The following is a 17,995-nucleotide window of genomic DNA, read 5'->3' as shown; positions in this document are numbered from 1 at the left end:
ATTGCTGATGGGTGAGCAATGGGGGTGTGGGGCTTTGAGCAGTGTGTGAGATTGGTGGTGAAGTGGGTAGGTGATGGCATTTGAAAATACTTTCAAGGACCTTGACCTTTATCTGGCACTGTATCCAGGTTTTTGGGGCCAGACTCCAGACATTGACCTTCATGGCTACTGGCTCCCACATCCTTCGCAGTGGGTGTCTGGAGGGCCTCCTGGCCACCTGAAGAACGGTGACCTCCTGCACTAAGGTCTTCACCGCTGCATCTTTTTAAAATATTCTTTCATGGGATGTGGGCATTGCTGGCAAGGCCAGCATTTGTTGCCCATCCCTAACTGCTCTTGACAATTGAGTGGCTTGCTAGGCCATTTCAGAGGGTAGTTAAGAGTGAACCACATTGCTGTGGGTCTGGAGTCACATATAGGCCAGACCCGGTAAGAATGGCAGATTTCCTTCCCTAAAGAGCATTACGACAATCAATGATAGTTTCATGGCACCGTTACTGAGACTAGCTTTCAATTCCAGACTTTTGTTAACTGAATTTAAATTCCACCAGCTGCCGTTGTGGGATTTGAATGTGTGTCCCCGGGCATTAGCTTGGGCCTCTGGATTACTAATCCAACACCATTACCACTATGTCGCCATCTCCCCCAATCTGAGAACCTACGAGTCCTCTCTCTGCCCTGCTGAAAAAGTCTCGCCCGGCACCTGTTGCTGCCAGAATGCACCTGCCCTTTAAGAGGTGCAGACAAGCTTTAATTGGTGCTGGCCCCATATGAAATGGGGCCCCCTGCTGAGCAGGCAGCATGAAGTTTGCATGTTGCCTGCACTACTTCAACCGGGCGTGGGGTAATCGCACATCGCCATTCAAAGAACAAACAAAGAACAAATTTGTCTGATGTCTCACTAATGCCTTGTCTTGCAATAACATCATCTGCTATTGCTGCAGCAAAGACTTTCCCTACTATGCTGAGCAGGGAGATTCCATGGTAGTTGTTGCAGTCACCGCGGTCACAAAGAACAAAGAACAGTACAGCACAGGAACAGGCCATTCGGCCCTCCAAGCCTGCGCCGATCTTGATGCCTGCCTAAACTAACACCTTCTGCACTTCCGGGGTCCATATCCCTCTATTCCCTTCCTTTTCATGTATTTGTCAAGATGTCTCTTAAACGTCACTATCGTATCTGCTTCCACCACCTCCCCTGGCAGCAAGTTTATGGGCGGCACAGTGGCGCAGTGGTTAGCACCGCAGCCTCACAGCTCTAGGGACCCGGGTTCGATTCTGGGTCCTGCCTGTGCGGAGTTTGCAAGTTCTCCCTGTGTCTGCGTGGGTTTTCACCGGGTGCTCCGGTTTCCTCCCACATCCAAAGACTTGCAGGTGATAGGTAAATTGGCCATTGTAAATTGCCCCCAGTGTAGGGAGGTGATAGGGAATATGGGATTACTGTAGGGTTAGTATAAATGGGTGGTTGTTGGTCGGCACAGACTCGGTGGGCCGAAGGGCCTGTTTCAGTGCTGTATTTCTAAATAAAAAATTTAAAAATAAGTTCCAGGCACTCACCACCCTCTGTGTAAAAAATTTGCCTCGCACATCCCCTCTAAACTTTGCCCCTCGCACCTTAAACCTATGTCCCCTAGTAACTGACTCTTCCACCCTGGGAAAAAGCTTCTGACTATCCACTCTGTCCATGCCGCTCAAAACTTTGTAAACCTTTATCATGTCACCCCTCCACCTCTGTCGTTCCAGTGAAAACAATCCGAGTTTTTCCAACCTCTCCTCATAGCTAATGCCCTCCAGACCAGGCAACATCCTGGTAAACCTCCTCTGTACCCTCTCCAAAGCCTCCACGTCCTTCTGGTAGTGTGGCGACCAGAATTGCATGCAATATTCTAAGTGTGGCCTAACTAAGGTTCTGTGCAGCTGCAGCATGACTTGCCAATTTTTATACTCTATGCCCCGACCGATGAAGGCAAGCATACCGTATGCCTTCTTGACTACCTTATCCACCTGCGTTGCCACTTTCAGTGACCTTCCATGCCCTTATCCAATTTCTCGCCCACTACCCGGCTGCCAGATTTCCTATGGTACAATAGTGCCTAAACTTCAAAAAGTAAAATTGGCTGTAAAATCCTTTGGGCGTCCTGAGGTGAAATACGCGATATTAATGCAAGTTCCTTCTTTTAATGATCTTGGTTTACATCCTGGACAGTGCAAGGTCACAGAACAAAACCATTAACTGAATGCAAAGAACCTGCAGCAATGGAGCTAAGTTTGTATCCAGCTGAAACATTTCCTTTGGCCCAGGAGTCAAACAAAGATTTGTTGAATTGTCTGAAAGCTGAGTGATTTCTGGGCCTGGAGCCAAGCACCAAGAACCTCTTCACTTCATTGAATTGTCAAAACTGCTGAAACCACTCAGCGAGATGGTATCGAGTGTCGTTGTCATTTATGCCGTTTTTCTAAAATCACTCAGCAAGAAAGGTGTTGTGCTTGGCAGTGCACACGCCCAAGACAATCATGTCATGGCACCAGACCACAAACACACTGTTTTAATCACTCCTGTTTGAACTGTGAGAAAACCATGCCATTGATCCCAATGGTGACTGATGAGCAATGTTCCCTTTAAGCTGCATGGCAACCTAAAAGTGATCGCGCAGGCTGCACACAAGTTGGCTCCTTTAAATCACCGTGCTTGCTTGTATGTGTCTGTGTAAAACTATTTAAAGGGGCTGCACAGCTAAACAAATCACCGGGGTGCTCCACAAATAATTTAGAGGGAACATTGCCAATGAAGTGATTTTACATAGGAACAGGCCCTTGAACCTGCTCCACTGTTCAACTAGGTCTGACTAATAACTCAATGTACTTGCCTTGGTTCTGTAATATCCTTACCAAATAAAAATCAAACAGCTTTTTTGCAGGGCATTTCCAGATTTCCACTGTCCTTTGTGTGAAGAAGTGCTTTAGACATTACACCTGAGAGGCCTAGCTCTAATTTTAAGGTTCGGCCCCCTTGTTTTGGATTCTCCCTTCATGAACTGTACAATGTTAAAGGAGTAAACAGGCAGCAGAACATCATTACTGTGCTTGGTGATTAACTATGCAAGCATCTCTATGGTGAGATTTTTAATATTAATTCTCCAGATGTGGTCATTGTAGGCAAGGCCAGAAGTTATCACCTGTTCTTAGTTGCCCTTCAGAAGGTGGCAGTGAGCCTTCTCCTTGAACCACTGCAGCTTGTGTAGTGAAGGTGCTCCCACAATATGGTTAGATAGGGAGTTCCAGGATTTTGCCCCAATGACCATGAAGGAATGGCTGATATATGCCCAAGTTGGGAAGGTGTGTGACTTGGGGAACTTAGAGGTGATGATGTTCCCATACATCTCTTGTCCTTGTCCTTTTAATTTACACAGAGCCACATTAAGTGGAAGTACTTCTGTGCAACTTGGCTCTTGTTTCTATAGAACAGGGGTTCTCACCCTGCGATCCCTGCCGTGTTATATACGTTTCATGGATCCCCGAACACAAGTATTTTTATAGCCACTGGGGAAAGGTGGGAGACAGCAGAGGCAGTTGGTCTCACTCTTAGTGACAAAGAAGTCCATGAGCTTCTTGCATTTTGTTGAAACTGAGAGTGGAGGAGGCAGGGGAGAGGGGTTTAAGAAGACTTCTGGAGTGCATGGTATATAGTCCAAAATACTCTTTTCATTCATGCAACAGAGAGAAGGAAACTATTGTAGGTATCGTGTTTTAATATATTCTGGTAAACAGCTACTCTGTGTCATTTTTCCTGCTCTTTTTTGTGGCTTTATCTCTTCCTCATTCCTACTTCCTATTGACTCAGTATAAATGTCAGTGCTAAAATCTCTCCACTGGCTTTCATATTTTTCTCATTTGAATAACCAAGCTAAGTTAGCAGCAGCCAGACTGGCTCGTTGTGCCTGCTTGACTTTCTACCCATCGGTGCTGTCTCTTCTTGTCTTGTGGAAAGCCTGGGGTAGAGATCCGTGAGCACATGAGGCAGGAACACATGCAATGACTTCACCTTTCCTCTGCTCACCTTTTGGAGCAGGTGAGCAGGAGAATGGAAGGGAATGGAGCTCTGCGACTAACAATAAATGCAACTGACTTCCAATGTACCTATGAAGACTCTCACAGTTTGCCCTGTCCGGTCTAGTTCTATTCTTGATACCCACCTTGTTGGAAAAGTCCACTCTGAATGCTACTGTCGCTCATGTTCTTTAACAGTTCTTTAATACACTGCGCCAAAAAGGGGCGAGGAACAGGGCTGCTGCTGATCCTCTCCCCAGACCTGAGAACCTCCTGCTCGATCACTCTTTGGCAAGTCCTCCTTTGTTTCTATTCGTTCTTGGGATGTGAGCACCCCTGGCGAGGCCAGCATTTATTGCCCATCCCTAATTGCCCTTGAGGAGGTGGTAGTGAGCTAAAATTCTGCTGCCCGTGTCTTAACTCGCACGACGTCCCATTCACCCATCACCCCTGTGCTCGCTGACTTACATTGGCTCATGGTCAATCAACAGCTTGATTTTAAATTCTCATCCTTGTTTTCAAGTCCCTCCATGGCCTCAGTCCTCCCTATCTTTGTAATCTCCTCCAACCCCACAACTCTCCAAGATATCTGTACTTCTCCAATTCTGGCCTCTTGAGCATCCGCGATTTTAATCACTCCACTATTGGTGGCCGTGCCTTCAGTTGCCTAGGCCTTAAGCTTTGGAATTCCCTCTCTACACCTCTCCGCCTCTCTACTTGTCTTTCTTCCTTTAAGACACTCTCTAAAACTTACTTCTTTGACCAAGCTTTTGTCACCTCACCTAATATCTCCTTATGTAGCTCGGTAACATTTTGTTTTATAATGCTCCTGCGAAGCGCCTTGCAACATTTTATTTTGCTAAAGGCACTATATGACTGCAAGTTGTTGTTGAAGTCCAATGTTGTAGGGTCCATATACCAACTCCAGGGTCTTTGGCATATACTGCTGGTTGACAGTCCTGTGCAGCACTGAAGAGGTGCTGCACTGTCAGAGGTGCCATCTTTCACTTCCAACATTAAACTGAGGTTCCACCCTGCCTTCTTTTATGGATATAAAATATTCCATGACACTATTTGGAAGAAGAAAAGAGTTTCCCCCATTATCCTGGAGGATATTTATCAACCAACATTACCAAAGCATTTATCACGTTGCTGTTTGTGGGATCTTGCTGTGTGCAAATTGGCTGCTGCTTTTCCCACACTGCAACAGGGATTAGTCTTCAAAAAGTACTTCATTGGCTGCAAGGCAACTTGATGTATCCTGAAGTTGTGAAAGGCACTGTATAAATTAAGGTTTCCGTTGATGTTTTCCAGTATTTGCAATGATTTTTAAAATTGCTTTTTGTACCTGCTTTGAAAATTATTTTTTGACATTTTTAAAATCCTGAAGGATGATGAAATAACAATTGATTGTGTTCAGTAAAAGTGGATTACACATTGTGCTTCTCCACCCTGTGCCCTCTAATATTGATTAATATTCATTTACAAGGAGATTAGTCATGGTCTGCCGGAAAATATTTCAATCATTCACACTTACAGAAGAAGCAAGCTATTCTTAAAATAGCCGTTTATTAAATACATTTCAATGATGACACCAATTTCTTATGTATTTTATTTGCAATAAAATATGGATGTATTTGTTTTCACCAAGCAACAGTGAATCCATCTTTTGCATATACTCACTTACAATACTAGTAATTTAGGTCATTCTTTGAAGGTTTCCAGCGCAGATGGGGTCATTTTAAGTCCGATTTATTGGTACTGTAGCTCACTCTGGGGATGGCAGTCATTGCTCCCCTGTCCATTCTGGGCTCTCACTCGAAATACTCAACACAAGGAACTGACTGAAAAACATTTATAATGTTGTGCATTGAGAATTAACTACCAGCAGTGTTACTGTATAATCATAGAATCTTGCAGCAAAGACAGAGGCCACTTGGCCCATTGCGCGTGTGCTGCCTGTTTGATAGATCTGTCCAATTTCGCCCTACAGTGCACCTCAATTCTATGATTCTATGTATCTATATGTACAGTGTTAATTGCTGGCAATTAGAATTGAAGAGGCAAACTGCTTATACATGGGGTCCGTGTTGACTAACATCTGGGCCTAAGGCTTCAGTAACCATGTGTAAACATTTTTTTCATTAACTTCCTGCCAACAAGAAGGGTATTACATCTGGTAAGGTCTATATCTGGCAGGACAGGACCTGCCTCCATATATAAAATTGCTTATTCCCCCAGAAACAGATCTCCGTTAGTGAACTCATCAAATCAGGCAGTCTAATTACTTGCAGACTCCAGCTGCATAGGCTCTTAAAACATCCTGCTGCTTTACAAGATGGATAATAGTAATTTTGCCTGCAAGGCTTAGTCCTATAACCACGACTGCTAATTCAAAGCAAGCTCCTTTTGATCCCATGTTGTAAGAAATCAGTCCTCTCACATGTTGCAGTGCTAAGTACTAAATTGCAGGAGAAGATGATTATCATTTTTAGCACCAGGTATTATTACATTTCTTAGGTGATTAACTATAAAAAGAAAAATAGGGTTCAAAATGATTCAATTGTGATGAAGTGATACTATTCGATATTAGTGCGGGGTCAGTGTACTGCTCAAGGGCAGGACCTCAGCTATTTTTCACCACCCAGGTGATATAAGCATGACTAGGGAAGAGAGTATAGGAGGTGGCTTCCCATTGCTTTCCTCAGACTGTAACAGGAATTAAACCTGTGCTGTTGATATTGTTGCAAATCACACACTAGCCGTTTAGACAACTGAACTACTCAGTCCCCACAACATTAGTAAAGACATGCTAAAAATAAACAACATCCACATCAACTTGTATTTCTATAGTGACTTTAAAATAGTCAAAACAAGAAATGCTGGAGCCACTCAGCAGGTCTGGCAGCATCTGTGGAAAGTGAAGCAGAGTTAACGTTTCGGGTCAGTGACCTGAAGAAGGGTCACTGACCCGAAACGTTAACTCTGCTTCACTTTCCACAGATGCTGCCAGACCTGCTGAGCGATTCCAGCATTTCTTGTTTTTATTACAGATTTCCAGCATCCGCAGTATTTTGCTTTTATTATTAAAATAGTCAAAGGTGCTTCACAGGACTGACTATCATACAAAATTTGACACTGAGCCACAGAAGGAGAATTTAGGGCAGATGATAAAAACTTGGTGAAGGAAGTGGGTTTTACGGAGAGTCCTAATGAAGGAGTAAGAGGTGGAGAGGTTTAGGGAGGGAATTTCAGGGCTTAGGACTTAGGCAGCTGAAGGCATGGCTGCCAATGTTGGAGCAATTAAAATTGAGATGCTTAAGAGACTGGAATTAGAGGACTGCAGATAGCCTATAGGGTTGTGGGGCTGGAGGAGGTTGCAGAGATTGGGAGAGACCAAGCTGTAAAGGATTTGAAAACAAGGGTGAGAATTTTACAATCAAGGTGTTGCTCAACTAGGAGCCAATGTAGGCCAGCGAGCACTGGGAAGATGGGTGAATGGAACTTGCTGTGTGTTGGGATCAGCTTAAGTTTATGAAGGATGGAAGACGAGAGGTGGCCAGGAGTGTATTGGAGATTAATAAGGCATAGATAAGTATTAAAATGTCCCAAGGCGCTTCACAGGAAAGTTATCAAACAAAATTTGACACCCTGCCACATAGGAGGTCGTTAAGACTGATGATCAAAAACTAGGTCAAAAGTTAAGTTTTAAGGAGCATTTTAAAGGAGGAGAGAGGGATGGAGAAGCTGAGAGGTTTAGAGAGAGAATTTCAGAACTTAGGGCCGAGGGAACTGAAGACACACATGCCAATTGCGGGGTAGTGGAAATTGGGGAGGCGCAAGATGCCAGAACTGGAGGAGCGCAGAGAGCTCAGGGCAGATGGTGGTGTATTGTGGTAATGTCACCAGGGATACTGGTTCAAATCCCACCTTGACAGCTAGTGGAATTTAAATTCAATTAATTAATAAAAAGAAAATTTGGAATTGAAAGCTTGTCTCAGTAATGGCGTCATGAAGCTATCATCTATTGTCATAAAAACTCATTTGGTTCATTAATGCCCTCTAGGGAAGGAAATCTGCTGGTCTGACCTACATGTGATTCCCGACCCACAGCAATGCGACTGATTCTTAACTGCCCCCTGAAATGACCTAGCAAGCCAGTCAGTTGTCAAGGGCAATTTGGGATGGGCAACAAATGCTGGCCTTGACAGAGATGCCCATATCCCATGAATTAATAAACAAAAGATTGTAGGAATGGCTGACAATGTGATTTAAAACACATTTAACGCTTGAGATAAAATAGCAGGCATAGGAATATCATACACATTACTGAAATCGCATAGCATGACTTCAAAGTCAAATACAGTTATTCTTCAATTGGAAAAAAGAGAATCCACTATGGGATCTTGTGAGTTATTGCAAAATAAACGCTCAACGATAAAGGCATGACTTATTGGGGTGTTGAACTTTCCCACTCAGCATTAAAAAATCAAGGTGGTTAAGCATTGGTGTTGGAAGTGTGAGGAATTTGTAGTTTGGATCTGTCAGGGTGCTACAAGTTCAGGACTGCCATCAATACATTGTAGGGTTCAATGCAATCTGTCACACTCTGAGTGTTGATTCACAATGCCCTGGATCTACTTATATACAGTGTAACCGGGGTATAACAATGGCCTGAGCTGGAAATTTGTGCCTTTCATTTTTACATGGATTTCTTGATTCTTTCTGAAAGTGGAATGTGCAACAATTCATGAGACAACACTTCACACTAATCATTCAGCAGCTTTATTTCACAGGCAGTGAATATAGAGTCAAGATTCACTTGGTTCAGTTTGCGCCTCTGGTCCTTGCATAATGGAACAAAATACTGAATATATTATTATTTCCCAGTTCTTCAGCAATTACACAAGGACTAACAGTACTTACTGTTCATCCCGCTCCCCTCCCCCTACACTTCTTTCCACTGACACACTGTCCCTAAGGCTCTCATTCACCAGGGTATTCTCCAGTTACAAAATAATTTAACAGCAGTGATGCACAAAATGTCCTGTGTAGCTCCATGTGTCATGGGTCCCCAATGCACATTTCAAGAATGATGAGCTGTGGTTGAAGCTTTGGTGTAAGCTTTCTCGCATTAGTTAGTCTGGGAAAATCTCAGTTATTATAATTATAATACAGTCTTACAGCACATATATTATACTAAACAGGGAGATCCTGTTAATGCTAATGAACAACAATTTGCATACGCAGTAATAAACTAATTATAAACCTCAAACTGCAATACTTCTCTCTGGAAGATCTAGAGTGTACCAGTGCGTTCCTGTTATGTAGCTAATATTAACATTTAATGCTAATTAAATCCAATTTAAACATGTAGCTCAGATTGTTTGTAAAATAGATTTTCTTTTACTATTAATGTTAAATGGGCCCACTTCAAAGTAGTTTTGTTTAACCTCCTCCAACACTTCTCCCCTGTTGTCCAACTGGGTGGGACCGCCCTTGCCTTGTTTCATTTTTATCTAACGCTGGGCGAGCTGACAAAGGCCATCAGGTCCTTCGAGACGAGTAAAACTCCCGGAAGCGACAGCTTACCAGTTGAGTTGTATTTGACTCTGTGGGACCGGATTAGCCCAGACCTGCTGGAAGTGTACAAGAGTATGCTTCAGGTCAGCAGAATGTCAGAAGTCATGAGGAAAGGCATCATCACCCTCATCTACAGCGGAAGAGGAAGAGGGAGAAAATCAGAAATTGGCGGCCCATTTCTCTGCTTAATGTAGACTACAAGATTCTGTCCAAGGTCGTCGCCAGTTGGGTCAAGTTTGCTCTGGAGTTGGTGATTCATCTTGATCAGACCTATAATGAACCCGGCAGGAAGACCTCTGAAAGCTTCATGCTACTCAGGGATATGATCGCCTATGTACGGGACAGCGGGGTGGACACCTGCCTCATCAGCTTTGACCAGGAGAAGGCTTTTGAAAGACATCACACACCTACATGATGAACGTGCTCTCCAAAATGGGGTTTGGGGAGAGAATGTGCAATTGGATCCAACTGCTCTACACAAACATCAGTAACACAGTCTCAATTAATAGGTGGGAATCAGAAAGTTTTCCAATCAAATCTGGAGTCAGATAGGGTCGTCCTCTCTCGCCTGTCTTTTTTTTTGCTGTAACAAACCTTTTGCTGAGTCCATCAGGAAGGATGCGGGCAGAAGAAGGGTGACAATCCCAGGCAGCGAAGGCACTCAGGTCAAAGCCTCCCTGTACAGGGACGACGTCATTGTCTTCTGCTGGGATCTGCTGTCAGTTTGCAGACTGATGAGCATCTACAACCGGTTCGAACTGGGCTCGGGAGCCAAAGTAAATTGTGACAAGAGCGAGGCCATGTTCTTTGAGAACTGTGCCAACCGATCCTTTGTCCCGTTCACTGTCAGGTCAGACTACCTGAAGGTGCTGGGGATATGGTTTGGAGGGGCTAGGGCTTGTGTCAAAAACTGGAAGGAGTGAGCAGCCATGGTGAAACAGGAACTGGTCATGTTGGAGCGATGTTCCCTCACCATTGTAGGTAACCTGGTCATCAGGTGCGAGGCACTCTCGGTGTTGTTGTACGTGGCACAGGTCTGGCCCATATCCCACTCCTGCGCTGTGGTGGTAACCCGAGCCATCTTCCACTTTATCTGGAGATTGAAAATGGACTGTGTCCACAGGGACACAATGTTCAAAAGGGGGAGAAAATGCACCCAACGTCACCTCTTCCCACTGGCCACCTTTGTCTGTGGCTGCACCAAGCTGTGCATAGATCCCTGGCACGCAAACACTAAGTATCATTACGTGCTGAGGTTCTATCTGTCACTGGTGTGCAAAGGATGGGACAAGCAACATTGCCGCAGAACGCTCCATTCAGTTGGACTGTCACATACCACCTTTGCTTTGTGGAAACGTTTGTGCAGAAAAACACATTTGACTGTGGTCCGCACGTAACGGCCTTGAGGCCCTGCAGGAAAAGGAGATGTTGGATCCTGTCGGATGGCTCCCCGAGCTGACTGTCAAAGTCATTTGGCAGAATGCCTCATCACCAGAACTTTCAAGCAAGCACCAAGACATAGCTTGGCTGGTGGCGAGAAGGGCCCTCCCTGTCAGATCCTTCCTGCACCCCTGGAGTCTCATTACCTCCGCACGTTGCCCCTGAGGCGGCTGTGGTGGGGAAGAGATCGTTGTCCACCTCCTTCTGGATGTGCCTTTGCAAAGAAGGTCTGGGAAGAGATTCAGTGGTTTTTGTCGAGGTTCATCCCAAGCAGCTCCATAATGCAGGACTCTGTGCTCTAAGGGCTGTTCCCAGAGATAAACATCAACTGCTACTGGAAGTCTGTCAACTCAGTCAAAGATACTCATTGGTCTACGTGAAACTTGTTGGTCTTCCAGTGCAAAGAGTTGTCCATGACCAAGTGTTGCTGACTGGCACATTCCAAGATCTAGGACTACGTGCTGAGGGATGCACTAAAGTTTGGGGCAGCTGCCGCAAAGTCTCATTGGGGAAAGACCACTGTGTAAGGTCCTCCCGCCATAGTATGGAGCCCGTGTAAAAGCCCTCAGGCTGTATGCACCAGAGAATGTTTTTGCTATGTAATGCAAATGTACATTGTATATAAAATGGAATGACAAGAGTTGTGAGACACCTTATGTTTGGTATTGAAAGAAACTGATCTTTTTTGCACTTTCTGAAATGTTCACTATGAGTTGTTTTGTAATGTACTTTTTTTTTTTACAAATTTTATGAATCAAGTATATTTTTAGGGAAAAAAAATCTGTCCAACCATCTGCCACAGAATCTCCAGTAATGGCTTCTCTTCATGCTTGGCTTTGGCCAATTGAGATATCTTACATGCAGGTGCTAAGAATTCCCATCACAAATGGCTTTCTGAAGTACAGTGGCCTTTATTGTGGGAAAGAGACTGAGCTTAACATTTGAACAGTCTGTCTATCTTTTCAGTCTGTTCAGGAGACTCAATTCAATTTAGAATTGAAATCAAAGTTAATGATAGCTGTAGAGAAGCTTCCTTTTGGTGTGAGAATTTGATTAGCCACAACGTATAATGTCTACATCAGGGCTTCATTTGCTGTCTGATGGGAGTGTTCAGTTTGATACAAGGGGCAAAAGCAGCAAGTGGCATGTCAATTACAGTAAATCACTATGTGTTTGAAGGATCCAAAACCTCTTGAATCTAGCAAGTGTAATGTAGAATAGTCAGTTAAATCAGGCTGACATCCTGAACTGTAACTGGCATACTCGGCAAAAGAGATTCATACCTACAGCCGAATAACATAGAAGGAAAGAAAGAACTCGTTCTTATGTTGTAACTTTCATGTCATCAGGACGTTCGAAAGCAATGAATTAATTTTGAAGTCTAGTCACTGCTATTGTGTAGGCAAATACAACAGCCAGTTTACGCTCAATAAGTATCAGTTAATCTGCTTTAGCGGTTTTGCTTGAGGGTTTAATGTTGGCCGGAATACTAGGCAGACTCCCCTCATCTCCTTTGAATGATGCCAAGAGATCTCTTTGGCCACTAGAGTGCAGATGGGATCTCTTTAACCGTTCATCGACACAGGGCTTGTTCAAGTGGACATAATATATGTCATGACACTGTGTGAAGAGAAACACAAAGTTTTTTCTGAATGTCCCAGTCAATATTACTCCCTCAATACCCGCCGCCACCTAATAACTTTTCTATTGCTAATTTGTGTGACCTTACTGTACACAAAAGAAACCTATACAACAGCAGTAATTGTACTTTAAAGTAATTAACTGTAGGCTAAGTTCTTTGAGGTGTTTTTGGGAAATATAAGACACCATACCACATAAGAAAATCTGTTCTTTACTTCCATAGTTTCATTTGTCTTAGAATTGTTGAATTTTCCACTCAGAACGAGGCCATTCAGCCCATTGTGCCTGTGCTGGTTGTTTGAAAGAGCTGTGCAATTAATCCCATGCCCCAGAGTTCTCCCGAAATTAGTCCAACTCAAGTACATGTCCAATTGCCTTTAAAAGTTTCTATGGAATCTGATTCCATTATCCTTTCAGGTCGTGCGTTCCAGATCTTAACCTTCTATGTGAAGAAATTTCTCCTCATTTCCCCTGTAGGTCTTTTGCCAATTATATTACATCTATGACTTCTGCTCCCAACCTGTTGAGAGTCCTCTGCCAGTCCGGGCAATCTCCCCCCTATTGTAGACACTATTTCCCTGTAAGAGGAAGGATGGAGATAGTAGAGAATGGCAGACAGATCAACATGACAGTTCTGCTCATCTCAGTCCCTGGTCCCCTACTGGGGGATCTGATGTATCTGATGCTGCCACTTGCTGTCAGGGGAGTTGAAGGGGTGGGGGGGGGGGTGAATTATGAAGGAATGTGGCCTGTGGCCAAGAGGCAGCCATGCACCTGTTAAGATGAAATCAAACCCTAGCCACTCAGCCAATGCTGCAACGCTGCTACTATCCCCATGTTGTGCAACCTCGCACGTAGTCACATGCAATCCTCAAAAAACGCGATTAGTATGGAGCACTCACCTTGGCAGAATGCAGGAGGTCATTGACCCACTTCCTGCACTGTTCCCAGTAACACTGGGTGACCCCATGGCTGCTGACGTCCTCTGTGATCTCCATCCAGCTTGCTTGGTCAGGCAGGAGGACCTCTTCTTGCCATTGCATGGGAAAAGTACCTCCCTCCTTTTCCTTGCAGCCTAGAGGAGAATCTGCAGGGAGGCATCACTGAACCAAGGGGTCATCCTGTGTCTTGCCTTGGCCATCATTTTCTTCCCTCCGGTGGTGGAGGTGGTGGGGGTGGGGGGGGGGGGGGGTGGGGAGGTATAGCAACCAGTCAGGTAAAGTTTTAGGCTGCACAAAGCTGCAAATGACTCTAAGGCAGGATTGAATGCAGGGCTGGTAGGCCTTTAAATATGGCACCAGCATCTGCTCCGGAGTCATCTGACGCCTTAATCAGTGACTTGCCTCCTGCCACCGACACAAGATTTGGTTGTTGGGGGGGGGGGTTGTGGGGGTGGGGGGAGGGTGGTGTGGGCCGTGGAGTGCGCAACTCTACAATGCAAAATGGCCACCTGCCGCATAAACGTGGTGGAGCAGACACCTTCGTGATGCACAGGAATAGCGGCCTTTTCAGGGCCCACCACTGGGAGTGGCAGTGGGCTCATGAAATTCAGCCCTCTATGTGCATTACATGTGACATGGACAGCATTAGGCATGACACCATCAAGCATAGATTAGAAAGACTTTGTCACGTAAATTGCATTGTCACTAATGAAAGCAGACACATTGTTGAAACCTGCACCCTATTTTGAAAAAGTTTTCATTATCGCTTGGGAAATTGTGGTGTAAGTAACAGCTCTTAAGTGGACGCAGTCGGCGAGCACTGTCGTTAGCTTTCCTGACTACATCTTTGACCTTACCAGACATAAAATCAAACAACACATGGAGCGCATAGATGTCTTGCTCATCGGCGGATTCATCACAAATAATTGCAGAAGACTCACAAGCATTAATCTGAAACTTCATCTCCTCACAATGTGCAGCAAAAACCTTCGGTAGGTAGACCTATCGTAGTTTATTTGAACTTGGCAAGCAACATTGTGCATGATTTTGAATGGATACCTGCAGCTTTGGGTGATCAAGTTTTTCCAGTGATATGTTGGTGCTTGCAAAAGCTTCCACAAGTTCTATTTTAAGCAACTGATGATTCTCTGAGCTCTCTGTCGTCTTCTTAAAAAGTGATGACACCATTGCTTGTATTTTTTGTTTGTTTGTTTTCCAGCAGTACAGTGTCGGATGCTTTCTTTTTGCCGCAACGGATTTTGGACTCTAAGTGGTGCTGAACCGTTGCCCGCTATTTGTGATCCAGCGAAACATTGCAGCTCGTACGTAACAGTATTCCGCCATCGGCGTGCAGAATTTGGCTTCCAAATTCTGTCACTTGATGTGCTGCAGTAATGGTTGTGGCCGTTTTTGATTTGCTCATTCTGGCATTCTCACTTTTCTGGTAAGACTTGAGACTGTTACTCTCAAAACTGCACCGGAAGCCCTCCCTCATCTACCAATCAGTGAGGTGAACCTTGTGCCAATGACAGATGCGCAATGTTTGCAAAATGGCCAATTTCATGGAGGACCCGAGATTTCATGGTCGGTAACACATTTTTCACGGCTGCGAATTTGGTCGGGCCTGACTCATCACCCTTGCTGATGACTCTATGTTTCAAAAAGGCTCTTGAAAAGGTTTTCTAGAAATGCTTTTGCTTGAGGAACAACCATTAAAGTCTTTATCATTCTTGTCCTGGTTTTCAAATCCTGTTCATGCATCACACCTCTCCACCTTTTAACCTCTTACAGCCCTAAAATCCCTTGGAATCTCTGCACTCTTCCGATTCTGGTCCCTTGCGCATCCCCAATTTTCATCACTGTACCAAAATTCCCTCCCTAAGCTTCTTCTGGTTTCTACTCCACTCTGATGAAGGGTCACTGACCTGAAACGTTAACTCTGCTTCTCTCTCCACAAATGCTGCCGGACCTGCTGAGTATTTCCAGCATTTCTTGTTTTCGTTTCTGCTCCACTCTCCTCCTTTAAGACACTCCTTAAAACCTACCTCTTTGACCAAGCTTTTGATCATCTCTCTTCATATCTCCTTATGTGGCTTGGTGTCAAATTTTGTTCACTCACATTACTATGAACAGCCTTGAGTTGCTTTACTACATTAAAGGTGCTATATAATTGTAAGTTGTTGTTACTTTGACTCTCAAATGACAACAAAGGTGTACTATTAATGCATTTGTTTCTTGGTGCTGAACAAACACCCATTGCTCTAACTCTATAGCAAAAGAGGAATACGTGGTAAATCTCCTTAACAAAGAGACATTTCTTCCTAAACCTCTTAGTATTCTGCTCATGCTGGACACCACAGGCTCTGTAGAGCCAGCACTATTTTCAGCAGCTCAACTGCAGCGTGAGGACTGCCTACAAACCATCCTTCACCTATTAAAAGGGCAAGTCCTCCATCTTCGGCCCTTATTATTAAAAAATGTTGTCATGAAATTTGTGGTAGTAATGATGTTGAAATTGTCAGTGTTTGCCGTCATTGCTCTTCTGAAACTGACAGCACCTTCTGGAGTCCGCACATGCGCAGTTAAACACAGATCCAGAAGTTGTTGTCTATGATTCTATGCTTCCCCATAAAGTGTTCTGTTGAGGCCCACACAGACTGTAATCAAGTAGAAATCACTGAACCGATGAAAACTTTCCCTTTTACGCTCAGTGTCTCGCTGTAAAAACCCATGAAAAAGGTACAACTGGTTGAATGAAGTGTAACAGGTTTTTAATGGCATACTAAGTTCATAATTACTGCCAAACATCATCACCGTCTCTGAAAAACTAAATTTATATTTATGAAATGTTACATTTCTCCATTATGATAAAAAACACACAAATTGATTTTAAAAAAAAGTTTGTTCATGTTATTTCAGCTTCTATCTTAATCCCATGTGTATGTCATTTATTTTGCTCTCTGTAAATTTTAATTAAAAGTGAAAAATTCAATTCCTCCTGGTTTGCTGTCTCTGAGCAAACATCAACGTGATTGGCTAGCTACCCTGCTTGACAACATCATCATTGCCAGAATCAAACTGACATCGGGAAAGGGGTAGTCCATGCCACAGAGATCGCTGGATCTTAGTGGGCAGCTTTCTTTGAGGTCAGTGGTGAGTGCCATTGCTTCGCTGCTTATCGCAAATCCGAGTCATCTGCTCCAAAGCAATGGACCAGTAGATATAACAGCACTGACCCTTCAGTTCAAAGTTCAGCTCATTCAGAGTCAAGACTCAGAAGTAAACCCAGATAATATGCAATAGTGACCTTAGTTTTGTTTAGTTTAGTTTAGAGATACAGCACTGAAACAGGCCCTTCGGCCCACCGAGTCTGTGCCGACCATCAACCATCCATTTATACTAATCCTACACTAATTCCATATTCCTACCACATCCCCACCTGTCCCTATATTTCCCTACCACCTACCTATACTAGGGGCAATTTATAATGGCCAATTAACCTAGCAACCTGCAAGTCTTTGGCATGTGGGAGGAAACCGGAGCACCCGGAGGAAACCCACGCAGACACAGGGAGAACTTGCAAACTCCACACAGGCAGTACCCAGAATTGAAGCCGGGTCGCTGGAGCTGTGAGGCTGCGGTGCTAACCACTGCGCCACTGTGCCGCCCCTAACACCTGTCATTAATCTATATTAATGACTTGGATGAAGGGACCGAGTGTATTGTAGCCAAAGATAGATAGGAAAACAAGTTGTGAGGAGGACACAAAGTGGCTCCAAAGGGTTATAGATAGGTTAAGTGAGTGGGCAAAATTTGGCAGATGGAGTTTAATGTGGGAAAATGTGAGGATGTCTGCTTTGGTGGGAAAATGTGAGGATGTCTGCTTTGGTGGGAAGAAAAGAAAAGCAGAATATTATTTAAATGGAAGGAGACTACAGATTGCTGTGGTACAGTGAGATCTGGGTGTCCTAATACACAAATCACAAAAAGTCAGCAGTTCAGAGAAGGTTCACTCATCTGATTCCTGGGATGAAGGGGTTGTCTTATGAGGAATGTTTGAGCAGGTTAGGCCCCTACCCATTGGAGTTTAGCAGAGTAAGAGGTGATCTTATTGAAATATATAGGGCTGGATTTTACAGGCCCCCCCAACATTGGGGGTTGTGGCGGGGAGAGGGGACCAGAAAATGTCTCTGGGATAGGCCCGCCTTGGGCCTTGATACTGGGAAGGCCCGGCCCCATATTGCTGGCAGCTGCGAGGCCTCGTGGTGGACCCCTGCTGCTCGACGATTGGAGACCAATCTAAATATGTAAGTTTATTAAAATAAATGAACTAAATACTTACC

The sequence above is a fragment of the Heterodontus francisci genome, chromosome 11 (genome assembly GCF_036365525.1).
Source record: "Heterodontus francisci isolate sHetFra1 chromosome 11, sHetFra1.hap1, whole genome shotgun sequence".
In the NCBI taxonomy this organism is placed as follows: domain Eukaryota; kingdom Metazoa; phylum Chordata; class Chondrichthyes; order Heterodontiformes; family Heterodontidae; genus Heterodontus; species Heterodontus francisci.
Note: the sequence above shows the minus strand (reverse complement) of the source record.